This window comes from Papio anubis, chromosome X (genome assembly GCF_008728515.1).
Source record: "Papio anubis isolate 15944 chromosome X, Panubis1.0, whole genome shotgun sequence".
In the NCBI taxonomy this organism is placed as follows: Eukaryota; Metazoa; Chordata; class Mammalia; order Primates; family Cercopithecidae; genus Papio; species Papio anubis.
Window position 1 is genome coordinate 108,215,145 of NC_044996.1, and position 7,503 is coordinate 108,222,647.

At 50.4% G+C, this 7,503-nt stretch overlaps 1 pseudogene; it reads left to right on the forward strand.

Annotated features, from left to right (window-relative positions):
• Nucleotides 1-4,497: 4,497 nt before the first annotated feature.
• Nucleotides 4,498-5,731, forward strand: LOC101011207 (annotated as a pseudogene).
• The last annotated feature ends 1,772 nt before the right edge of the window (nucleotides 5,732-7,503 follow it).

A 7,503-nucleotide genomic window follows, 5' to 3' on the forward strand; every position in this document is an offset into this window, starting at 1 on the left:
TGGAGGGTGTGTTGCCTCTAAGGACAGCAAGTTCAAGCTGTTTATAATTGTTAGCGTAAACAGTGACCAGCTGAGGACAGGGCTGTAATTGGAGTTGACGTTTTATTTTCATAGTTGATATTGGGGACCTGGACCTAAAGCACCGTGCCTTGCCCTTTCGCCAGATGGGCCAACGCCTCTCTATACTTGAGTCTATTTGACTAAATACCCCATGTTGACTAGGAATTATGACGTGTAGGATACCCCTTACCACAGTAACGTCAAACTCACGTTCTAAATGCAATTTGCTCAGGGACTGGCTTCTAACTCTGGGTGGGAATGTTAAGCTCAGTCCAGTTCAATTCAGTAAGCATTTATCAAGAAACTCCTAGACCAAGAGCTGTGTTAGACACTGGGTATGGGGTGATGCGGATATGAAGATGTGGAATTAGAGCTCGAGAAGCTCAAATGCTTTCATTTAATTCCCTAATGCAATTACCTAGCTTCAACCCGATGGTTGTAATGTCTAGATTCACTTTTTCTTTATTCCAGTTCTACATAACAAAGCATAAATAATGACAGAGGAATGATTCTGTGTTGGACTATTCCGTGGACAGAGAAGAGCATTCTGACCGGCGTGAAACACTGTCTCCGTTCCCAGGGAGCCCGTGAGGTGGCTGCACGGAGCACACGCGTGAAGATTCAGGAGCAGGAGCATCAGGTGATGGGAGGGGCACGGAGGCAGCATCAGACAAATGCCTGCCCAGGGGCCGCTGCAGTCGGGCTGGCCAGGAAGGTCACAGGAGCGGGCGCAGGCGTCTCCCTCTAGCCGCACTTGGTTTTCATGAGGACGCATGCAGGGTAGGGGATGACACCGAAATGCTGTGGCGCTGAGGGGAGGAGGGGAGGGACGCAGGGCTGAGGGCTGGCCACCACCCCTTTCGTCCATGCCCCTATGAACGCTGCCAAAATCAGCCCCAACAGGGAGAAGTGAGGTGGGTGAAACAGGTGGACAGATTAGCTTCCATGGAATTCACAGATTCCAGTCATTAAAAATCCCTTCTGAGTTTTCATCTGGAAAACTTTGCAAATGTATTTAGGGACAAGAGGCAGAAGATGAAGCCAACACAGTTGGGCTCAAACCGCCGCCCTTCTCCTTCTCTCTGCATCCAGGACCCACCCTGAGCCCCTGAGTGCGAGGACCCGGAGCTGCCCAGCTCAAGGGCACGGCCCCTGACCAGAGGAGGGAGTCGGACAGCGCGGCCCCCAGCAGTGGATGGCAGGATCTGTGCTATCTCAGTCCCAGGGCCCCAAGCAGAGAAGGCCTGGGGCTCCCAGCTGAAGTTTTGCTGTCTCCTCTGTCACCAAAGTCGAGAAGGACTGAGTGGGACCAACGCCGGACCTGCCGGCTCCTCGGTGGCTGCCGATGTGGCCCTCAGGCTGCGGGTGAGACCGTCTAGGGGAGCCCAGACAGCAGCGAGAATCACAGCCAGGAGTGCTCCAGGGGCCCCAAAACACAAGCGCAGCCTGAGGAAGGCAGCGCCCGCTCAGATCCCCGTCCAGGCTTGTGTGCCACACTCGAGAGGCACACAGCACCAGAACCTGGTGCTTCAAGTGGCTTTGTGGGATGTAGGAACACAAAGTGGGGCCTCGTGTGGCTCAGAAGTCACTCCCACCAGCCCGCGGGGACCCGGGCGGCCCCTCTGGAGGTGGCTGGAGTCTCTCCAGGGCGGGCTCCAAAGTCCCCCGGAGGAGGTGAGCGTCGGTCTTGCTCTGACCTGAGGAAGGCCCCTGACAAGTATCCTGAACACGCAGGCACACAGCTGGCTGACTCATCTGAAGGGACCTGCTGAACCATGAGCCAGGGAAGGCTGGAGAGAACTCAACTAACACACGAACCCTGCCCAGGCGCCCACCTGGGGCACCCAGGAGAAAACTAGGGAAGCTGTGAAGACGGAGGTGTGCACAGGGCTGGGAGAACCCAGGGAGGAGCCGCACTGGGGACCGGGAGGGACGGAGGGCTGGGCCCCACAAGCAAACGAGGGAGGCACTCAGTGCCATGAAGACCTGCTGAACCCACAGCTGCAGGCCTGGCTGGCAGCAGGACCTTGGCTGCAGGGGCCCAGGAGCACGTGTGTTTGGCAGGAGCTGCCCTCCTGGAGCCGCACTAGGGGTACTGTCACTTTAGAGGCAGGTACCTGATACCAACGATGACAATCAACCATGCCACCCTGAATTACAGCCGTGTCCTCAGCAGGTAACTATTTACACTGACAATTACAAAGAGCTTGAACTCGCTGTCCCAAGAGGCAACAAGCCCTTCATTATCACCGCCTCAAGACTCTGTGCGGCCCTCCTCTCCTGCCGCTTCCTGTCGGGGCAACGTGAAGTCCCATGACAGTGTATCAGAGCCAGCCCAGTAGCTTCAATGCAGGAAAAATCACAAAAACTCAAACACATCCTAAACATGGGCAGTTGGTAGGAGCCGATTCCTAAATTAAACCTGCTCGGAGGCTTTCTGGGCTAGCACAGCTCTGATCACAGGCTTAGGCTTTTTGCTCCCTGTGAAGGGCGGCAAGGAGGCCGGGCTCTGCCATTCTGCAGGCTCCGCCAGGTGGAGTCTGCCCTGTGGCCTCGGTGGCCTGTGCCAGACAGTGTGACCGCCGCCCGCAGTGAACACTTGGCACAGCAGAGCAGGCTTGGAGAAGAACAGAAAGTGACCTCTAAGCCTGCAGAAGACACTAAGCCACGCACGGCCTCACGCGCACTGCGTGTCAATCACCGCCGAAGTGGGAACCAGCTCTTAATAGTTCCAGTAAATGCAAAGGCCGCCCTGGAAAATTGCGTGAACCTTTCTGACTACTCACAGGTGGGGAGCCACTGCCTGAGATACAAAGGTAAAGAATTAACCTGAAACTACATATTATAAAACTTATTTTTAAATGACGGCGCTTAATTTAAAAGACTCCCAAAGAATACTGCATTAGAAAATGACAGAGTGAAACCCTGAGGCTGACCACAGGAGTCCCTGGAAATTTGACCAAATGTTGTGTCAAAACTGGGAAATAGAAGAACCGCATGTGATGAAACATTCGATTAATCACTCGAGTCCTCCCCACATACAAAGTTATGTTAAAAAGGTAAAGTGAGCAGGAGGGCTGTGAACACAGAAAGAAAGAGCCATTTCGTCTGTGGACCACGACAAAAGAAACGCTAACGAGTGCCTACGACATGCTGGAGTCCAGGGCTCCGGGCGCAGCTGTGATAGGGACACTCAGGGTCCCACTGTCCAGATGGGAAACCAGGGTGGAAACACCAGGGAGCCTGTCCCAGGGTGCAGAGCCAGTGAACGGTAGTTCATACTGCGCCAATCCCAGCTGCCAGGCTCTGAGGCTCCTGGGGGCAGAATCTTGTTGACTTCACTCTGGGGTTCCAGAGGCGGCAGCATCCCCCAAAGGCACCTGGAGGAGTGGTGTTACCCTCTATCCCTCCATCCCCTGTCCCCAGTGTTACCCTCCATCCCCCTGTCCCTGGTGTTACCCTCCGTCCCCTGTCCCCAGGTTTCTCCATGTGGGTCAGGTTGGTCATGAACTCCTGACCTCAGGTGATCTGCCCTCATCGGCCTCCCAAAGTGCTGGGATTACTGGCATGAGCCACCATGCCTGGAGATATATATATTTAGATAGAGTCTCCCTCTGTCACCCAGGCTGGAGTACAGTGGTGCGATCTGGGCTCACTGCAACCTGCGCCTCCTGGGTTCGAGCAATTCTTCTGCCTCAGCCTCCCAAGTAGCTGGGATTACAGGCGCCCATCGCCACGTCCTGCTAATCTTTTGTATTTTTAGTAGAGACAGGGTTTCACCATCTTGGCCAGACTGGTCTTGAACTCCTGACCTTATGATCCACCCGCCTTGGTCTCCCAAAGTGCTGGGATTACAGGTGTGAGCCACCACGCCTGGCCGATATGTTTTTAAAAATTAAAAGATGCCATTCTTTATGTTCCTGTGCACTTCATGGCTAAATGAGAACTAATCACTAACTACTGTTAGCCAAGTGATTAAAAGATAAAAAATGTAAGCTCTATGTTGTCTTTATGGTCCAAAAACTTAATGCCTAAGAAGGTGAAAGATCAGCAAATAAACATTAAAGCAAAATTCACGGTATCTAAGACACCTCAAGAAGAGGCTTGAAAAGTTGCCATTAAGGCCGGGCGCGGTGGCTCAAGCCTGTAATCCCAGCACTTTGGGAGGCCGAGACGGGCGGATCACAAGGTCAGGAGATCGAGACCATCCTGGCTAACCTGGTGAAACCCCGTCTCTACTAAAAAATACAAAAAACTAGCCGGGCGAGGTGGCGGGCGCCTGTAGTCCCAGCTACTCTGGAGGCTGAGGCAGGAGAATGGCGTGAACCCGGGAGGCGGAGCTTGCAGTGAGCTGAGATCCGGCCACTGCACTCCAGCCTGGGCGACAGAGCGAGACTCCGTCTCAAAAAAAAAAAAAAAAAAAAAGTTTAAGAAATCAACCAGGTGATTCACTCAAAGTGGTTGCACTTATATTCATAAGTAACTTTAAAAATACCTTATAGGTAAAAAGGTCAGGTTAAAGTCCAGTCGCCAAGATTTCAGGTGGAACTCATGGAACTCGATGCTGGAGCCCCACATCTCGCCCCTGAAGTCTGTTCCTCATTCAAACCAACCAGCCCCGAAGCATCCCCCTTCCCTCCTAACAGTCTGCACTGCCCACTTCCGGTTCGGTCACACACCCGCCATTCACCATCTACCATTCCTCGCCACCGCTGCCGCTGCCTGCACTACTGCCTTTGCCTATGTGTTCGCCGTCCGCGCTGCCTGCGATGACCACTGCCCCGCTGTTGCAGGTGCGCTACAACTACCACACCAACTGCGAGGCCGCCGTCAACAGCCACATCGACCTGGAGCTCCACGCCTCCTATGTGTACCTGTCCATGGCTTTCTACTTTGAACGAGACGACATGGCCCTGGAGCACTTTGGCCGCTACCTCCTGCACCAGTCAGACGAGAAGATGGAGCATGCGCAGGAACTGATGAGGCTGCAGAACCAGCTCAGTGGCCTCACCTGCCTTCATGACATCAGGGAGCCAAAGCGCTAAGGCTGGGAGAGCGGGCTTGAGCCCATGGATTATGCCTTCCACCTGGAGAAGAGCGTCAACTACAGCCTCCTGGAGCTGCACCAGCTGGCCCTGGAGAAGGGCGAGCCCAGCTGTGCGACTTCCTGGAGAGCCACTACCTACACCATCAGGTCAAGACCATCAAAGAGCTGGGTGGCTATGTGAGCAACCTGGAAAAGATGTGGGCCCCGGAAGCCGGCCTGGCTGAGAACCTGTTTAACAAGCTCTCCCTGAGTCACAGCAAGAAAGAGACCTGAGCCCAGACAGGCCCCACAGCCACAAGGTGCCTTTTCCGGGTCGGGCCACCAGGCGGGGCGTGCATGTTGCCCTTTCAGAATGTTCTCTTCAGTTTTTTCCTTTCAGTTTTACCATTGTTGGCAATAAAGTTATCTGGTTCTCAAAGCAATGAAGGTGTCCAGTTGAGGCGTGCCTGCAAAACTCTCACCTTTTACGAGCTAGGGCAAATCCCCATGCAAGTTTAAAAAGGGTGTCCAGCAGTCTCTACACCCAGGGCTACTCCATCTGCATGCAGCTCAGGGTCTCTAAGGATGGAGGTGGAAGGTATTCTGTGAGTCCCTGTAAAACACATTAATCTTTTCTTTCTAAACTATGTGGATATATGGGGTAGGGAGGGTGGGGTGGGTGGTCTTCGGCCCTTGTGTCTGTGGGTGCATGTGCATGGTAAAGTGTAAAATATGGTCTAGAATTCATGTGTAAAATATGGTCTAGAATTCATCCTAGTGGTTGTCTCTGGGGAAAAAGTGAAGGGAATGGGATTGGGCAGGGATTAAATTAATGAGGTCTTTAATTTTACATGAAAAGTTTTCTTTTTTAAATATGCAAATGCTAACATTTCTTGATTCTGGGTAGCAAGATGGGGTATTTGCAAGATGACATGGCAGAGCATCTCTTTGGCAAGCTTACTCTGAGTAATAGTGATAATGGAAACTGAGACTTAAGCTGGCTTCACCATTGCCAGGAGATGCATTTCTGTGGTTGCCAGGACTGGGCATGCATATTGCCCTTACAAAACCTCTACTTACTTATTTTTATTTTTTTTCTCTTTGATTGAATCATTTCTTCCATTAAAGTGACGTGGTACCAAAGAAAAACAAATTACCTCAATAGAAGAGCTGAAAAATATAAGGTCAAAGTTGGGGGTCAAGTTTATAGTATTGAATATAAAGTAGAACTGTGGCTACTTTGAAGAATGTAGGGGTGTGGGGGAGGGTTGAAGGTGGAGACCAGGCAGAGACATTGTAGCTGGTGCAGATGAGAGGCTAGCATGGCTTGAAATGTGATGGTGGCTGAGGAAATGAAGGGAGGTAGACAAGTTCCAGATGGATTTTGGACAAGTCAACAAGAATTGCTCACGGATGGGAAATGACGGATGTGAGATGGGGAAAATAACCTATGTTCTGGGGTTTGGCCTTGAGCACCTGGGTTAAAGGTGATATTTTAAAATCTGGGGAGCTTGCAGGGGGGACACCTGGGGTGGAGGGTTGGGGAAGGCATATAATGTATAATCAGGGATTTCTATTAGACACTTAAGTCAAAAAGGTCATGCAGGTAGCTGGAAAAATGAATGCCAGTTTTGGAAACGAACACATTACGAGATCATTCTATAAATGGTATTGAAATATGTGACTGGATAAGCTCATCAGAAGAAGGGTGTAACAGAATATGGCATAGCCAACCCCAAGCCTATGTAAGCTGGTTGAGGTGTTTGCACACCCGGAGAATTGCAGGTTCCACTTTTACTAATACCTTGTTCAGGACTGTGCCTCCAGTGTCTGCCCCAAGTTTATCTCACAATTAGCCAATTCCTCGCCTCAATGTGGCCTTTAGTCCTTCTTTCAAGATATAAAGAAGTGTTAGCCTTTTACCTTATCCTTATGGGTGTGTAGGAAAAAGAAAAAAAACATTTCGTACTGAAAAGAGTTTCCAAAGAAGTGATAGACATGTATTTGTATGTATTTCTTTTTTCTTCTGTTCCCTTTTCAATACAGTGCCTCTCTCTCAGTTCATTCTTTATGTAACCAAATGAATCTGCACCCATATAAACCCTCAGTGTCTGGGAAAAACATACATTTTGTTTCTTTTGGGCCTTGTGTGCATTACAAAGAAAAAAGTTAAAAATGTATAGATTTGTATCTTATATTCAAAGACACATGGGTAGTTATTTTTAAAGCTAACAGATGACTTTGGGGTATTTCATACAATATAAACAAGTTTAGCTAAGCAATAATTAATTTCCAAATTTCCTCATGACTGTACTTCAACACTTTCTTGAAAATAAGGATTGTGGTTCTTTCCATTCAGTTTCTAGGAAATGCTACCGATCCTTTACTCTTCTGAGTCACATACTCTTGTTTCTTTT